Raw genomic sequence first — 20061 nt, 5'->3', positions numbered from 1 at the left:
ATTATTAACTATGATTAACTACGAGAATTAAGCACTTAATTATCACTTGAATTAACAATATTAAAATACTCATGAGATCACAACATCATTACTACTTCCTTTAATAGTCATTGTTATTACCCTTAGCATGCAACAGTGATGATATTAAGCGAACAACACGAAACTGATAAAAGCCAACTTTCATTGTACTAATACCATTCTACCAAGCATCCAAAATTAAGATAGAAGTTGAATAGGCATCAATTATATTGAGTCCCTATATGTTTACAGAAATTGACAACATAACGATTTAAGCACAAGTTATTCCCTATGATTACACAGGGCAAGTAAAACTGTTAGAGTTACCTACTAATCATGCATACACATACATGAACCTATGCTAGCATGGCAAGTTCTAAATCTCCAGATCCACCATCGCTTCACGAGAGATTAACACCCTATCTTATATGTTCGCGACGCACATAAGACGAATAAGCACAACAAATACTAGATATCATACAATAATCACACACTAAGGTATTAAACAACTAACTAAAGGATTCCATAATAAATCCGTTATGACCCCATGATCATGATTAGCCCATGATAGCACTCATCGTCATCATGGGTTCATATGAAAACATGATAATAACACACGAGAATAATTACTAAAACTACTTATATTAAACCAGAGTACGTCACAAGAGTAAATAGGTTCAAAGTAAAGAAAACTAGCATCCAACGTTACAACGAAATAAAGATTCACAAGAAAATATGCTTCCTCTTCGTTGCGGTGTGCTAAAACGGTCTTCTTCCTTATCTCTTTGCTCTTCGATTAATACTACGACCCAACCTTTGTGAAACGTCTCTGAAATCTACTTAAATAGGAGTCCCATAATACCCAGCTAACTCAGAAGTTGGAAGTTGGAAGTTAAACAGAACTAGGAGTCCAAAATAATAATTCTAATTTTCCATCCCTGAGCGGCCGCTCAGCATTCCTGAGCGGTCGCTCAGCAGAGCTGAGCGGGCGCTCAGCTCCCTACTGGAAACAACTATGTTTTTCTCCCATTTCTTCGCTGCAATCTGCTCCTATCTTCCCGGTTGCAATGCCAAACACACGCCAAGGCTTATTATTGATGAAATGTCCCCCGAAATGCAATTATTACCCTGAAATGCCTAAACACTATAAAATCACATCAAATACACCAAATACTTGATTTCAAGACACCAATTCAAGCCATTATAAGACATTCTAAGTGGTATAAAATGCCACTTAACACACCCCCAAACTTAAATCGATGTTTGTCCTCAAGCATCACAGACTCAAAAACAAAACGAAAACATGCATGAATGCAATCTATATGAAATGCAGTGATCCCCCTTACTATGACCCAACCAACCAACTTACGACATCTCAATAAATGCAATTAGGCGACTAAAGATCAATCAAATCATGCAAACTAACATACTGCCATAAACGTGGTGTGTGCATATGCTTAACAGATATGCTTCGAAACTAGATCAATTATCATAACTCGACTATCCTCAAGGTAATCGCATGATTATACGAAGAATAAAATTCTAGGCACAAAATGACTTATAACACTTCAAGATTTCTGGAGCTTATTACGGAATCATGCTTTTTATTTATCACAACAAACAAATGCTTATTTGACCATGCAATGAGTGAGGTCCACAAAAGACTTATGCAATGACATTCATGTAGCGAGCGTTAGGTTAGCGGATCCCAGACTATAAAAGCCTTAGGTCACTAGGCACAAAGTCCATCAAGAACTTAATAACTCCAATACCAAAGAGCCCACTAGTGATCAATTATGCACTAACTCTTTTTTTCTTTATTTTCTTTTTTTTTTCTTTTTTTTCCTATTTTTTTCTTTATTTTTTTCACAATTTCTGAGCAAGTGCATTTCGCTCCATCTTGCTCAACCCTAGACTACTCGCATTAAAATACGAGCCGGCTACTAGCCATTCGATGCCTAGCCACAATTAGCAATGAATTCCACTTTTTTACTCCAATTTTTCTTCTTTTCATGCCTTTTATAACTAAGAACCTATTATAAATTCTAAGCATAATCAATAGATTAACCCTGAAAAACATCAAACCATAACAATAATCTAGTCCTTAAGCATTCTCTAAGACTTAGTGAAATTACAAGTGTTTCTAGCACGCATGTCAACCTACAAGACTCAACATCACTTTAACGCTATCACTACACTCGCATCAACATCAGAAATCAATTGGTAAATCAACGCAAAAGGGATCATGGTATATGCATGAGCTACATGACATGATAATAATGCTATAAATAATATAAAAAACTATATGGCAAAAAATATGCAATTATATGAACTAGACTATCATGCATATGCAACTATATGACACACACACACACAAAATATTCCTTAACTACCACCCCCAAACTTAAAATCTTCACTGTCCCCAGTGAAGGTAGTAGAAAGGAACACAAGGTATACCTACTCGGAGAGATCATCATCATCATCACCCTCAGAGGGTGGAGTATCAGGAGGCGGATATGTAGAGTCCTTACCAAAAACTGGCCACTGGATGTCAGCTCTAAGGCCTCTAAAAGCAGTCCCAAGCGCAAGGGTGAGCTCCTGAGCAAACCTTCTCTGCGTCTCGTAAATAGCATCCATCCTCCTCGACAATCTCCTATACTGGACATCAGCCATCCCAGCCCCCTCCTGGGCTCTAGAAGAACCAGCCTAATCACGCCTTGGCCTCGCCATGGTAGCACCACGTGCTGGACGTCCTTCTGGAAGACGATAACCCAACCCATGCTCCTCAGGCTCACAATCAGTCCACTCCTGCATCGCATACAGAGTCCCGGAGTCAATAGGAGTGGCCGACAACTGCAACTGCTCGTGAGACGGCCACTGAACTCCCACTGCTCGACAAAGCTTTGTAACCGTGGATGCATAAGGGATGTTCATGTGCTTAGCTCCCCTCAAAAACTTCAGAATTCCTTGGTAGATAAACTCACCAAGGTCAACATAGTACCCATTCAAAATTTCCCATAACAACTGTGCTCTCTCAACTATGACCTCATGTGCTTGTGAAGTAGGCAGAATATTAGCGCAAATAAAAGCATTCCATGCACGGGCATACCTATTCATCGCGATCGCCGGAAAATGGCGATACTCATTAGTCCCAGTCTTGAAAGTCCAAACTGTGCCCGGCCTACAGAGAGTAGCACAAATCAAATCCAAGACAAAATCTTCAGCAGTCTTCTCATTCCAATTCTCCTCCGTGGGCTTCCTCTATCGCTGCCCAATCACACGGCGAATCGCCGCAGGGTGATAATCCACCGTCATCCCCGCACAACAGAATACCCATTCTTTTCAGCTTTCGCGTTCGCATAGAACTCGCGAACAACGCTCATCAGAACTGCTTCAGGAGACTCACAGAAAGCAATCCAAACCTTCTCAGCAATCATAGGCAACAACTCACCATCCCTCCCCGATGGTAAAAATCCCCTTTCCTTCAAAATCGGCTTACCCAGAAGCCTAGTATATCCTCCTCAGCAGCCCTATCAAACAACCGAGGCCTCGCAACAGTACTCCTCGAAGAATCAGCAGTAGGGACAGTGTTGCTGCTATCAATAGTCCTGGATCTCTTGGGTGCCATCGAAACTGGGAAAAAGTGTTTAAGATTTGTGTTTTTGAATATGGGAGAGAGTTTAAGGTTTGAAAGTGTATGGGGAGTATATGGAATAGTTGTATGTATATATAGGGTAGAGATTAGGGTAAAATTTGATTAGGAGTGGGTTTGAGGGTTAAAAACATGGGATAATGGGGCAATAGGTCGTGGGTAATGGGTTTGTGTTTTGTTTTTTTATTTTTCAGAATTTTTTGGATTTTTATAAAGCTTAAAAAAAAATCTGCCAGTCGGCCCCTGAGCGGTCGCTCAGCAAAGCTGAGCGGGCGCTCAGGGGTCAACTGGAAAAAAAATTCCTTGCCCAGATTTTCTGATTTTTTTGTGGTTTTGGATAGGTTGCTAACTTCTAAGGGTTCCTGTAACAACAAATCATGGGTTGCCTCCCAAGAAGCGCTTCTTTTTCGTCATTAGCTTGACGTAGCGTACCTTAATCAAGTTGACAATAAAACGGCACTAACCACTTCCCGGTTTGCCGTGTCCCCATAGTAATGCTTCAACCGCTGACCATTAACCTTGAATGATTGTTCCGGATCATTCTCAAAAATCTCCACCACTCCATGTGGAAACACAGTTTTGACAATAAAAGGTCCAGACCACCTTCATTTCAACTTTCCAGGAAAAATTCGGAGACGAAAGTTGAATAAAAGAACTTGCTGCCCCGGCACAAATGACTTAGGATATAACTTCCTGTCGTGCCACCTTTTCACTTTTTCCTTGTACATTTTGTTGTTCTCATACGCTTGGAGTCGAAATTCATCAAGTTCATTTAGCTGAAGCATTCGCTTCTTTCCAGCTGCATCTAGATCCAGGTTCAAATTCTTCAACGCCCAATAGGCCTTGTGCTCAAGCTCCGCAGGTAAATGACATCCCTTACCATACACAAGTTGAAACGGGGACATCCCAAGTGGAGTCTTATAGGTTGTTTTATAAGCCCAAACAGCTTCATCGATCTTTAAAGACCAATCCTTCCTTGACGGACAAACAACCTTCTCTAAAATGCGCTTGATTTCTCTGTTAGACACCTCCGCTTGACCATTCGTTTGCGGATGATAGGCAGTAGCAACACGATGATTCACATTGTAGCGCTGCATCATAGAAGTGAACTTACGGTTGTAGAAATGCGACCCTTCATCACTTATAATTACTTACGGCGTTCCAAACCTTGTGAAAATCTGCTTATGAAGAAAATTCAACACTACCTTTGCATCGTTCGTCGGTAGAGCTTTGACTTCTACCCATTTTGAGATATAATTGACTGCCAGCAAGATGTACTGATTATTGCAAGACGAGACAAATGGCCCCATAAAATCGATTCCCCAAATATCAAAGACCTCGACTTCAAGCATCACATTTAACGGCATATCATCCTTCCTTGTAAGATTCCCCACTCTTTGGCAATGATCACACCTTAAAATAAACTGATGAGCATCCTTAAACAAAGTAAGCCAGAAAAAACCAGCTTGCAGAATACGAGCTTCCATCTTCTCACCACCATAGTGTCCACCATAAACTGTGGAGTGGCAGTCTCGTAATATCCCCTCCGTATCACAGAATGGGATACATCTCCTGATGATATGGTCAGCTCCCTGTCTAAATAAATACGGTTCATCCCACATATACCACTTCACCTCATGCAGAAACTTCTTCTTTTGAGATGTGGTTAAATTAGGAGGCATTATATTGCTGACAAGATGATTCACAATATCTGCGAACCATGGCTCTTCCTCTTGAACTGCGAAAAACTGCTCATCCGGAAAAGATTCGTTGATCAATGTCTTATCATGTAAAGTAGACTCGAGATTCTCCAATCTAGAGAGATGGTCAGCTATTTGATTCTCAGTACCTTTTCGATCCTTGATCTCTAACTCAAATTCCTGTAGCAAGAGCACCCAACAAATGAGTCTGGGCTTCGAATCCTTCTTGGTAACCAAATAGCGAATGACCGCATGATCAGTGAACATTGTCACCTTTGTCCCAAGAAAATAGGATCGAAATTTTTCGAAACCAAAGACTATAGCAAAGAGCTCCTTCTCAGTAGTGGTGTAGTTCATTTGGGCCCCATTTAAGGTCTTGCTAGCATAGTAGACCACATGAAAGAGATTATTCTTGCGCTGCCCAAGAACTGCGCCCACCGCATAATCACTCACATCACACATCATCTCAAAAGGCTCTGTCCAATCAGGTGCTGTAATAACTGGTGCAGTTATCAAACTCTTCTTGAGAGTCTCGAATGCCGTCAAGCATTCATCATCAAATTTGAAAGGTACATCCTTCTCAAGCAAGTTGCACAATGGCTTGGATATCTTTGAAAAGTCCTTGATGAAATACCGATAAAAACTCGCATGACCAAGAAAACTACGGATTCCTTTCACAGAAATAGGTGGTGGAAGATTTTCAATGACTCCCACCTTGGCTTTGTCCACCTTAAGACCCTTGCTAGAGACCTTATGCCCAAGAATAATGCCTTCACGCACCATAAAGTGACATTTTTCCGAATTGAGCACCAAATTAGTTTCCATACACCTTTTGAGTACTGCACAAAGATTATTCAAACATTCATCATACGAATGTCCAAAGATGGAGAAGTCATCCATGAACACCTCGACATTATTTCCAATCATATTAGAGAATATAGCCATCATACATCTCTGAAAAGTGGCCGGTGCGCTACATAAGCCAAATGAAACTCTGCGAAAAGCAAATGTGCCAAATGGACAAGTGAAGGTAGTCTTTTCTTGATCCTCTGGTACAATACAAATCTAATTATAACCCGAATAACCATCTAGAAGACAATAATACTCATGACCGACCAACCTGTCAAGCATCTGATCAATAAATGGGAGAGGGAAGTGATCCTTCCTCGTGGCCTTGTTCAACTTTATGTAGTCCATGCATACCCTCCATCTTGTGACTGTTCGAGTGGGGATGAGCTCGTTCTTCTCATTTGCTACCATAGTAATACCTCCTTTCTTAGGTACTCATTGCACGAGGCTCACCCAAGAACTGTCAGAAATAGGATAAATGATTCCTGCATCCAGCCACTTCAGAATTTCTTTCTTCACCACTTCTTTCATGATAGGATTAAGTCTGCACTGTTGCTCAATAGGCGGCTTACTACCCTCCTCTAGTAGAATTTTATGCATGCAATATGAAGGGCTGATCCATTTGATGTCTGCTATAGTCCATCCGATAGCCGATTTGAATTCTCTCAAGATCCTTAAGAGATTGCCCTCCTCACTACCTGAAAGGTCAGATGCAATAATAACAGGTAAAGTAGATGCATCACCTAAAAAAGCATACCTCAAGTGTTCAGGAAATGGTTTAAGCTCCAAGATAGGTGCTTCCTCAATAGATGGTTTGAGCTTTCCTTCAGCATTTTTGAGGTCAGAAGTACCAAGAGATTCAAATGGCATGTCTAGCTTTCGCCTCCAAGGAGAAGCATTTAGATATTATAGTTGCTCATTGCCATCCTCATCATCACTGTCAAAATCCCCCACTAAGGCCTTCTCTAATGTATCAGACATTAGCATATGATTAAGTTCTGAAGTAACCGCAGAATTAATCAAATCCAGTTTTAAGCACTCCTCATCTTCTGTAGGGAATTTCATCGCTTTGAATACATTGAACATCACATCCTGATCCTGCACCCTCATAGTAAGTTCACCTTTCTGCACATCTATCAAGGTACGGCCTGTAGCCAAGAAAGGTCTCCCCAAGATTATGGGAATCTTCTTATCTTCCTCGAAATCCAGAATAATAAAGTCTGCAGGAAAGAAGAGCTTATCCACCTTTACTAGCACATCCTCCACTATGCCTCGTGGGTATGTAATAGAACGATCAGCCAATTGTAGAGACATGTAGGTGGGTTTTGGATCAGGTAAATTCAACTTTTTGAAGATTGACAACGGCATCAGATTGATGCTTGCTCCCAAATCACAAAGGCACTTGTCAAAAGACAACTTGCCAATGGTGCAAGGAATGGTGAAGCTACCTGGATCTTTAAGCTTTGAAGGTAACTTTTGTTGCAGCACAACACTGCATTCTTCCATTAAAGCAATGGTCTCAAGTTCATCCAGTTTCACCTTCCTTGAAAGAATACTCTTCATAAATTTCGCATAACTAGGCATTTGCTCCAGAACCTCAGCGAAAGGTATGTTGATGTGAAGTTTCTTGAACACCTCCAGAAACTTACCGAACTGCTTATCCAGCTTTTGTTGTTGCAATCTCTTAGGAAAAGGTGGTGGAGGATAGAGCTGTTTCTCCCCTATATTACCCTCGGGCAGAGTGTGTTCAACAGTAGTCTTCCTTGGTTCCTCCGCTTTTTCCTTTTGCTTAGCTTCTTCATCACCCGCTTTAGCTTCTCCTTCTTTTGCTTTTTCAGCATCAGCAACTTTTCCCGACCTTAAGGTAATAGCCTTGACTTGCTCTTTAGCTTCCTTCCTTCCTGGCACTTAGTATCACTGGGAAGTGTGCCAGGTTGACGATTAAGCACTGCATTGGCTATTTGACCGATTTGATTTTCCAAGGTGTTGATCGAAACCGCCTAACTTTTGCACAACAGCTTAAGTTCCTCAAAATTAGCACTAGTGGGTGGAGCTGCACCTACTTGTTGAGGATATGATTGCCTTTGAGCATAATGTTGTGGTAGCATGAGAACCTGCACAAAGCTCACAGACCATAGCTATCTGATTGACTCCATAAGTGGCTAGAGAATCGACCTTCATAGACAACGCTTTGAGCTGTTCTACAATAGATGTAGCTGCATCAACTTCCAAAATACCTGCTACCTTCTCAGGGACCATCCTTTGAGTTGGGTTTTGATGCTCATTTGCAGCCATAGTCTCAATAAGATTATAAGCCTCAGTATAGCTTTTGGCCCACAAGGCGCCTCCAGCTGCTGCGTCGAGCATTGGCCGAGATTGGGCCCCCAAACCATTATAGAAACCAGTGATCACCATCCAATCAGGCATTCTATGATGTGGACACTTTTTCAACATTTCTTTGTAGCGCTCCTAAGCTTCGCACATAGATTCTGTACGTTTCTGCGCAAACTGAGTAAGAGCACTCCTCATAGAAGCAGTCTTTGCCATTGGATAAAACTTCACCAGAAACTTTTGTGCAAGATCTTTCCAAGTAGTGATAGACCCGGCTGGTTCAGAATGTAACCAGTCCTTAGCTTTATCCCTTAGTGAGAATGGGAAAAGCCTCAGCTTGATAGCCTCATCAGTCACACCATTATATTTGAAAGTATTGCAGATCTCGACAAAATTCCTTATGTGCATGTTGGGGTCTTCAGTCGCAGCACCTCCGAAAGAAACAGAATTCTGCACCATCTGAATAGTGCCCGGCTTGATTTCGAAGTTATTAGACTCAATAGTCCGGTGCATGATGCTAGACTGAATGTCATCAATTTTAGGCCGAGAAAAGTCCATAAGAGCTGGATCTTCCAGAACTATACGATCGCCCATGATTACTGGCTCTTTCTGCTCACTTCCTGAATCCGAATCTTCAAATTCTATCTTCTACGGAATATCAAGAACTTCGTCTGTCTCATCAGCCGTATCTAAAGTCCTCTTGCGAGTACGAGAACGTGTTTGCATAAACGCTCGCTAAAGTACCTGAAACACAACCGGAAACAATAAGTAACACGTCGTAATCACTGAGTCCTAATGACCACTGATGGTAAGTACATAAACTAAACAAATACGCCGAGTCCCCGGCAGCGGCGCCAAAAACTTGTTAGGGCGAAAACACGCGCTAATAATACATGCAAGTATACGCGTTCGCAAGTAATATAGAATACTTTCTAGTTCGTTCCCACAGAGGCTCAGACTAATTATGTTCAATTACACTCACTCACTAATGTATGACTACTTCTCAATGTTAAAACAATAACACTTAGAATTGATTAACTAATTATTAACTACAATTAACTATGAAATTAAGCACTTAATTAACACTGGAATTAACAATATTAAAACACTCATGAGATCACAACTTCACTACTACTTCCTTCAATAGTCATTGTTATTACCCTTAGCATGTAACAGTGATGATATTAATCGAACAACACGAAACTGATAAAAGCCAACTTTCATTGTACTAATATCATTCTACCAAGCATCCACAATTAAGATAGAAGTTAAATAGGCATCAATTATGTTGAGTCCCTATATGTCTACAGAAATTGACAACATAACGATTTAAGCACAAGTTATTCCTTATGATTACACAGGGCAAGTAAAACTGTTAGAGTTACCCACTAATCATGCATACACATACATGAACCTATGCTAGCATGGCAAGTTCTAAATCTCCAGATCCACCGTCGCTTCACAAGATATTAACACCCTATCTTATATGTTCATGATGAACATAAGACGAATAAGCACAACCAATACTAGATATCATACAATCAACACACACTAAGGTATTAAACAACTAACTAAAGAATTCCATAATAAATCCGTTACGACCCCATGATCACGAGTAGCCCATTATAGCACTCATCGTCATCATGGGTTCATATGAAAACATGATAATAACACACGAGAATAATAACTAAAACTACTTATATTAAACCAGAGTACGTCACAAGAGTAAATAGGTTCAAAGTAAAGAAAACTAGCATCCAACGTTACAACGAAATAAAGATTCACAAGAAAATATGCTTCCTCTTCGTTGCGGTGTGCTAAAACGGTCTTCTTCCTTATCTCATTGCTCTTCGATTAATACTACGACCCAACCTTTGTGAAACGTCTCTGAAATCTACTTAAATAGGAGTCCCATAATACCAAGCTAACTCAGAATTTGGAAGATAAACAGAACTAGGAGTCCAAAATAATAATTCTAATTTTCCGTCCCTGAGCGGCCGCTCAGCATTCCTGAGCGGGCGCTCAGCTTCCTGAGCGGTCGCTCAGCAGAGCTGAGCGGGCGCTCAGCTCCCTACTGGAAACTACTCTATTTTTCTCTCGTTTCTTCGCTGCAATCTGCTCCTATCTTCCCGGTTGCAATGCCAAATACACGCCAAGGCTTATTATTGATGAAATCTCCCCTGAAATGCAATTATTACCCTGAAATGCCCAAATACTAGAAAAACGCATCAAATACACCAAATACTTGATTTCAAGACACCAATTCAAGCCATTATAAGACGTTCTAAGTGGTATAAAATGCCACTTAACAAAGAGTAGCGTTGACCAGGAAGGCGAGTCTAGGGTGCGACCTGGAGGAGGGGGATGCCATGAGCGGCCAAAGGCCTCCAATCATTCAAGTAAAACCAAAATGAAAGGGGAGATAGAGATTGTCAGGGTTGAAGAGTTGATAAGAATATTAGATCGGATGGTGCAGGAGAAGAGAGGATCACCGGCCTCAGCAGCCTCGCCTCCGTTCACGACTGTTATTCGAGCCTCCCCAATGCCCCGAGTGTTTAGGCATAATGTTGATCTCCTTTTTAATGGGGAGGCTGACCCGAATGAATATCTCATCCAGTTCAACAGAGAGATGGAGGTCTATCATGTACTACAACCAACCCGATATAGATTCTTCGCAGCCTCGCTCCGAGGGTGTGTCGAGCAATGGTTTTCTAAGTTGGGGCCGACTTGTGTAAGGACGTGGAAACAATTTGGAGGATTTTTTCATTAGGAAATTTCAATCTACACTCCATTACTCACCACCGGTGTCCACAATCGCCAACATTAAGTAGGGGGGAACTCCTAGAGGAGTATTTCTGGCGATTTAATGTCGAGGTTCCCAAGGTTAGGGATGTTAGCGAGGAGATCATCAAGAATTTCTTGATTGTCGGGTTAAAAAAAAGGGTCAAAATTTTGGAAGAGCCTCCATGCCCGCGAACCTAAAACCCTAGCTGAGTTTAATGAACAGGTCGAGCCTTTCAAAAGGGTAGAAAAATCAATGAGGGGTCTGAAGATTAGTGAAAATTACCAAGACGGGAGTGACATATCCTCTAGCGCCGAGGAGGGAATAAAGACTTACCAACGAAGCTCAAGCCCAAAAAGGAAGCTATAAGACAAGAAGGGAACGTGGCCAAATGAGCTACCACAAGTCCTGTGGTCTTGTAATACAACCTCGGGGACCACCTTGAGGGAGACCCCTTTCTCTCTGGTGTATGGATGTGAGGTCAGGTGTCGGTTGAAGTGAGGGCATGATCATTTCGGAGGGATAGTTATGACTTGGAGGCAAATGAGGTTAACCATCAACTTTATCTGGACAAGATTAAGGAAACTCGAGAAGATAGTTAGATCAGGATAACAGCGTATCAACAACGAACAGCTCGACACTACAATAACAAGATTCAGCTGCGAACCTTTAAGGTGGGAGATTTGGTTCCATACAGGGTCATGTCAAACACTAAGGTAGTGAGACGTGGAGTCTTTGGGAAAAACTGGGAAGGCCACTACAAGATAAAATCAGTACTCTGGGATGGAACCTACCATCTCAATGATGCAGGACAAGCTAATCCCGAGGGCCTGGAATGTTGAGCATTTACGCAAGTACTATTAGTTGTAACATTCTCTTCAAGACTTAGTATTATTAAAATATTCCTATGTTTCAGGGGTAGTTCTATATAGACACATCCCCAGGGCCCAAGCATGTATTTGATTTCCCTTGCTATTATCTATGAATAAATGACTAGTTATTTTTTATTTTTTATGATTTGATTGTTTACATCTATTAATCTAAAATAACTATGATACCAACAACGGAGTCCATTCAAGGGAAACCCATGTGAGGACAGAATAGGTGAAATTTTCTTAACAATATGTTGAAGTTATAATTCGAAATGGGCCTCGACCTGCTTAGAAATAAGGGTGAAACAACCAACAATGATAAGGCGAGGTCTTTTATGAGGGGCCATGGCCAGCACTGATGCGAGCCCGTTGGCTTGCACAAAGAAATTATATTTTAAAAAGCTATGCGAGGCCAAAACTGCAAAAGTTTAGGACCCGCAGCGATACGAGCCGATCACAACAAATAGGAAAATTTGGCCCGCATGGCACCAGCTCGCGTTAGTTCTAATACGAAGAAAAAACACTAGGCAAAAATTGTTCAATTTACTAAAACATAAAAACACGATGCGAGCCGGTGAGATCGACCCGTCATTAAATGAATATGCTTGCCATACGTGACTAGAATAATGATAGTTCTAGGCTAGTAGTGATGCGAGCCCATTATACTTTACCCATAATGGGCATATTTTACTGGTTTTAAGGTGGTAAGTGATGAGAGAAAGAGATAATTAGAGATATCCTGAAAAAAGGACAAGCATGTGAAGCGAGCTAGTGAGCTGATGGTTCTATGCCAGTAGTGGCGAGTTCATTCTACTTAGGTCTTCAATGATCATCTATTTCCAAATTATTAAGCAATGTGAGCTCATCCCACTTGTGAAAACAACAAACAAGAAATTAAACAAGGAGAACCAGCTCGCATCGCAACAATATAACAACGATATGAGAACACAAAAGACTTATGAAAATTTTAAAGCAAAACATATATATAAAGAATTAAAGGTTGGGCTCGAAGGCGAATCAAATTAAATACAATTGCGAGGTAAACGAGGTGCCCGCTTCCCCATAAAATATTTATCATGTTAATTTATCTAAGGTTTATTGGCCCCCTTCACCTTCTCGGTCTGCTCCACTGCGAGCTGGGCTCGTCAACCTGATCAGCCGTGATGCGAGCATCCTCAGTAGCCTTGAGAGCATCCCTATCTAGCTCACCTTGAATTTTTCAGCATGCTTGGTCATGCCCACACCAAGGAGACCCCAATCAAAATCTAAGACTTTACCGATGAAGACTTGCATGAAGTTCCTCATGCCCAGGTTCTTGGTATCAGTTAGGGCGGTCTCACTACTCGCGATTACGCTAAAAAGTGAGGCCTCCGACTCAGGGACTTTGTTCTAAAGGGACTCCTCCTTGCTCATATCATCCGAGGCTAAACCATGGGCCTCCTTCGGCGCCATCAGCTCCTTAACATGGGCAGTGGACAGATCCAACATTTTATGTTTACAGTCCTTCACGAGCCGGACTTTTTCCTGCCCTTGATCATTGATTTTATTCTGCAAAGCTTTGACCTTGAAATCTAGCTTAGCTATGGCTTGACCAATGGCTCGAATTTCTCGAGTCTTGGAAAGTTGGCGAAAGTACACTTCAGCTGCGGCCCGAGTCAAAGCATCATTATTGGTTTCAAGGGAGGTCGAAGTCCAATTTTTGACATCCTAGTCGCTCATATTGGCCTTTGCGAGCTGTCCAAACGTGGTCGCGACTGTGCTGAATGAACAAGAAGATGGAGGAAAAGCTTTATTGAGAGCAGAAATATTCTTGGAAAAGTGAGAAATGGTAAGTGGAGTTCTCATATTTATAGGGGTAAGGAGAGAGAAAAGAATCATGACACGTGTCACCATCCTAGTGGATGACACAGATCCCTATAACAGTTGTCTTCTATCTATAAATTACTCAAGGGACATGACTATTAGAGGAATACGAGGCGCCCTCCTCGGCTCGCATCACGTTAAGCACATGATTATAATTTTCTTCTTCATAAAGTTGAGGAAAGGCGATCCAATGGGCTCGCATTGCTGGACAAAGGCTGAAGAGCTAGCACTTGGAAAATTTTGGGCCTTGAATGCGGCCAAAAATTTTGGGGGTGGTAGTTATACCCACTTTTGAGAATGGGACCAAAATAGGTCCTTATGAGCATAATGGAGAGTTGGGCCTAAATTTATGAAAAGTGCGAGCTGGGCCGGCGGGCCCGTACTTTGCTTCATATGTTAAAAAGGTGGGCTTTTAAGTGACAAGAAGACCCAACGAACTGGGCTTATGGGCTCACTACGCATTAACATGGCACATGGGCCCAAATAAAGAAGACTGATTATAGAGTGTGTGCTGGGCCCGTGGGCTCGTATCGCTTTACTCTTAGGTTAGTGGGTCGAAGCCCATCACATGACATCCATCTTGCATCACATATGAACTGAGCCCATTCACATGCGAGTTGGGCTTGTGAGTTCGTATCAAGTGGGATAGTAGGAGAACTTGTGAGATTAGAGAAATGATATGAGCTCACGTGTCACTTAAACAAGAGGTGTTATGAGTTGAGGTGACCAGACCGGCTCGCACTAGATGACTATTGTTCATAAATTTTGGGGCCAATACGGGACATTCTTGTAATTACGGGAAGAAATGCGGAGATGCCGTGAGATTGTAAGGAACGTGTGGGGTCGATCGAGATTTACATGATTGATTGACTGAAGGCCTGACTAAGAAATGGGTTTTGGGCTGCATGGGTAGGAAAACCCTAACCCTAGCCTAGTAAGTTGTTCCCAAAGAATTACGTGAAGTTTGATCCCTATAAATAGGGTACGTAGGCATTTATATGAGACATAAGTTGACACTCGACGAAGAATAAAGAAAATCCTTGAGGAGTCATCATACAAGCTCAGACACAACCATACACAAACTTCCTCCGCCCTTAATCCTTATTCCGATCACCAACCTCCAAAATACTGTTAAAGGAAATTCTCCCTTTAACACCACATTTACAACTTGAATTTAAAAAATATTTGTGAAAATACGTTCTGCAAATTTTTAATCATATTTATAAAATAATTTGCAACATCAAATACAATATAGACTGCAACCCTAAATGCAAGATAAAACAGTTGTACAATTTAAATTAAAATATAACTAATTACGCATATTACAACAAATACTTTCATAATATAATAATATTTTATAAAAAAATGCAGAAATTGGTAAGGGCGTAATTAATTTTATAAAAATTTGTATTTCTAAAAATTATACTCCCTCCATCCCATTTTAGTTGTCACATTTGGATTTGTGCCGGTCAAATTGACTTAAGTTTGACCAAAGTTTATAAATAATTTATAATTGAACAAAATAAAAAATCATATCACCAGAAAGTAGATTTAATCTACTTTAATATATAATGTTTAGTTTTTCGAAATAATATAAGAGTATTGTTTAATCTTTGGTCAAAAATAGGTCAATTTAACTTCTATAAAAGGAAATGTGACAACTAAAATGGGATGGAGGACTAAAATGGGATGGAGGGAGTATAACATTAACTGTTTGACTTTACCGGCATTCCATTATATTTGTGTAATATTTGTTAATTATCACGTCATCCTACACATCAATTTGCTTACTTTCACACCAATATTTATGTTACAAAAACGGCTTAATAGATCAAATAATATATAAAGATTAAATTTTTTTAAATCAACAACAAGAACCCTAATCAAATAAAAATATTTTAAAATTTTAGATTCACCCAGTTAATCAAACACTAAAAAACCTAATTTAAAACTAAGAGCCCAACCTATCTTTTTTTTTGGGTGACAGTCACCTCCCTTAATGAAACTCTCGGTTCTTCAATCTCACTTGATAAATATACCTATTAATTAACCTGTTATACCCAAAATTTGGCATTGGATTGACTCGGGTCAAATGCGGATCAAGTACGGTCAAACTCGGTATTGCATTGTAAAAGGTGAGGACGCGTCCAGGCACAGAGGACGCGCCCAAATTCGAGGAGATGTGTCATGCAGGATGGTTTGATGATGGGAAAGCTTGAGAGTGCATGATTAGGGTAGAACGCGCCCAAGCATTATGGACGCGTCCACAGTGGTGAAGGTATTTGGCAAATGTGGACTTTTGGCAATAGAAGCTGGAGGGCGCGCCTGTTTCTATTAAGACACGTCTTGTCGCCGTGGCATGCTGTAAGGAACAGTTGTTGAGGAAGCAATACTAGCTTCATAAAGGTGAGGATGCATCCAGGGTCTTAGGACGCGTCCTGTGTTTGGTCAATGCACTCTCAATGGTGACTTAAGGATAAGGCTTGCATGGAGAGGAGAAGTGGAGATTATTTTTACTAACATATTTGTTGCAGGTACTCTTTAAAGAATTCCCTCCTTGAGACCGTCAAGGAGAAGGATGTCCGTGAAAAGCTTGAAGGCCTCCAGGGGTATGCCTGATGATTGAAGGCCTCCTCCTGTATTCAACGGGTGTCCTCGTTGGGGATGCGGGGTTAACATTGGTGTGTGCTTTGAGAACTCTATTCTTGTATTCAACGTGTATCCTCGTTGGAGAACTTTAAAGTTATCCTGCATTTTGCACCCAAGAGCTTGGGATCACCTGTTGTTAGGTCCCAATTTGTTTGTAGAAGGGGGGGTTGAATGCAAACAATACCGTTTAATCGAATAAAATGCGGAATAAAATTGTGAAACAAAATTCAAGTTAAATAAAACTTTTATTAAACTTGAAAGGTGTTACAACTACGGTATCGGTTACAAGGGATTAATCTCAAATCAATTATTACAAATCTAGAATAAATTCGACATGAACTTTTTCTATTTTTGTAATTAAAAGATCAAATGCTAAATGCGATTTGAGATTAAGTTCTAGGGATTTTAATCCGCTAGATTGATACACAAGAACAAGATAAGTATTTCTAGTTGATTGGATTTAACTTTACAATCTAGAAATTGATCTTGAAGTTGCAGATGAGATGAAATATTTTTCTGCTCTTTTTTCTTTTGTTCTTGAGTTTGTGTTCTGTTTGATTGATTGTGAAATAATAGACTTCTGCTCCTTTTTATCAAACAGCCGAATGTAAACATGTACTGGCATGACAATCTTCTTTGGCCAGCAAGACTTTCGGTATGACAAAATTTACAACTAGCAAGACAATTAAAATGAGCTAGCAAGACTTTCGGTATGACTATTGATTGTCATACCGATTGTCATATTAGTTCAAATAAATTGTCTTGCTGAATTAATAACATATTTTAATCTAAACAGAAATTCTAATAAGACAATTAAATGTATTGGCATGACTTTCGGTATGACTATCAATTGTCATACCGATTGTCATACTAGTTCAAATGAATTGTATTGCTGAATTTAAGCAGATTTTAAACCAATTAAAATCTTGTAAATCCTTAATATTAATTCTAAATTAATTAATCAATTTAATTCAATTAATCAATAAATTAATCTTTGCAGATATAATTTATTTTCTTAATTAAATTATATGACTTAATTAATTAATAGAGAATTAATACTAACCCTGAGCAGCATCCATTCTTCTGACAATCTTCTGAAAGTCACTGAGACTTATGAATCAATTCTGCCACTTCAATGCTGACACTCGATGTATTGTCTGGTTCATGAGTGACTAACTTCCGTGACGTTTCTTCATGTCTTGACTTTGATATTCTGATTGAATCCTTGTAATAAATGATACCCTGAAGAGATCTCTGTCACTTGATTAAATCCACGATCTTGATTTATATCACTGAGGCATGATCAAATTCTTGAACTTCTTCCAGTGAATCTTCAAGTCTGCAGATGAACAATGTTTCTTTATTCTTTGACAGATGTTACATTGTGAGATCTCTCTGACGATTGATCCACTATTTACTTATTACATTCTTATTTGAGTTGAGTTAAATACTCGAATAAACGAGTAGGCTATGACATATGCCTTTCAATCTCCCCCTATTTGCTTGTTAGACAATAACAACAAATACCTAGAGGATAACTCAACTAACAAATAAGAAAAAGATATAAACAGTAATGTAAAGTAAATAGCAGAAAAGTTCTGGATTATATTTAACATTTTCCAGATTCCAAATGAAATTTACAAGTGAATACAAGATAGATGTTCCTCTAGCCTGAACATATAACTACATTAGACTATCTTGATTCATAAAGCTCTAATCATATTACATTGAGTTTTGAGCTAATTGACTTCAGTTGTCTTCTCTTCTGACTTCACCTTCTTCTAAATCTTGAAGCAATTCCTTGTCAAAGACACGATCCTTTTCTGAAGTGAAGCTTGCTGGTCTGACTGGTTGAACTCCAACTGACTTCAGCTTATTCTTGAGTTGATTGTATCTTTTAACATTCTTTTCACAATAAGCTTGAATCAAGTCAGCAGCTTGAGTCTTCAACATGGATGAATATCCAGCAGTTCTCAAATGATGTTCCATCCAGACCAGATGCTTAGCTGAGTAGTCTTTAAGAGATTGTACATCTAGCTGACAGATTTGAAGACAATCAGACTTAAAGAATCTCACCTGATGAGGATTGTTGACCACTTGAGGACTAGCCCTGCTGGCAAACTCTTTAAGCCTTTCTCGAAGAACTTCATTCAATTCTGAGCTTCTTTTGACTTTGTTTAAAAGAACCCAAATCTCTGACAAAGAACGATTCTCAAATAGATGAAGTGACACCTTGAATGATCCTTCACTCTGACAATATACAAAAATGCTCATCTCATTTAGGGATCTATCAAAAGCAGCTGTGATCCTTGAGACTTCAGTCTTGATAGCATTCATGTACATGTCATTGTTAGGATTTGAGATTTCCAGCTTGTCAAGAAGATGTAAGAACTGCTTATCATTGTTAGTGCTCAGCTGAGGCATATCAAGTACTCTCCTAGCTTCATCCCATTTTTCACCAATCTTTAGTCTGACATCTCTTCTCCTTTCTTGAGCCTTAATGTCATAAAGACGTTGCTTTTGAAGAGTTTCTGTTCTTTGAATGTCTTTTCTCATGTCAATGATCTGAGAGACCTTCTTGAGTTCAGCTTCTTTTCTTTTCATCTCTGACTGCTCCTTCTGAAATTCTTTCTCAAACATAGGATCCACTTGAGCTTCTTCTTCCCATTCTCCAAAATCACTTTCCTCTTCAGCTTCAAATAACCCATCTTTATCTTCCTGAACTGGTTCAGTGGGAATGTCAAAAATATCAAAGTCATCCTGTTCTCCACTGTAGTAGACATCATCAGCCTTTCCTTTGTTTCCAGCAGAGGTATCTTTTTCTTTCCCTTTGGCACTACTTCCTTTCTTCTCCCCCTTAGTTGAGGGATCCTCTACTGACTTTCCTTTGGAACCTCCATCACCTACAGAGCCTGATCCTCCACCAGACGGTCCTTCAAAATAAGCTCTTTGTTCTTCATTAGGGTAATGAGAATTCTTGATCATGAAATATAGGTGCTTCATCCCTTCATTGAGATGTTCCATGCCCATCTCTATCTTTAGAAATCTTGAGGAGTCCAGTGAATGATTCATCTCAACGAGGTCTTCAAGAGAAGTCATTCTTGTGTGTAGAGAGCAGAAGTTGGATATGTCATCAGCTGATAAAGTTGGAGTGTCTTGAATAGAATTGAGCTTTGGTATTACAGTGGTCTTTAGATCTGAGATGTCATTCCTTATGATTGCAAGCTGATTGTTGACAGAGGTGGAAGAAGAGGACCGTTCAACCACTTGTGCTTTGAATGCTTGAGCTTCAGCTTGGCTTTTAGCAAGTTCTTCGTTTAGAGCAGCAATTTGAGCTAACAGGTT

The sequence above is a fragment of the Apium graveolens genome, chromosome 2, assembly GCF_009905375.1.
Source record: "Apium graveolens cultivar Ventura chromosome 2, ASM990537v1, whole genome shotgun sequence".
NCBI classification, from domain to species: Eukaryota; Viridiplantae; Streptophyta; class Magnoliopsida; order Apiales; family Apiaceae; genus Apium; species Apium graveolens.
Note: the sequence above shows the minus strand (reverse complement) of the source record.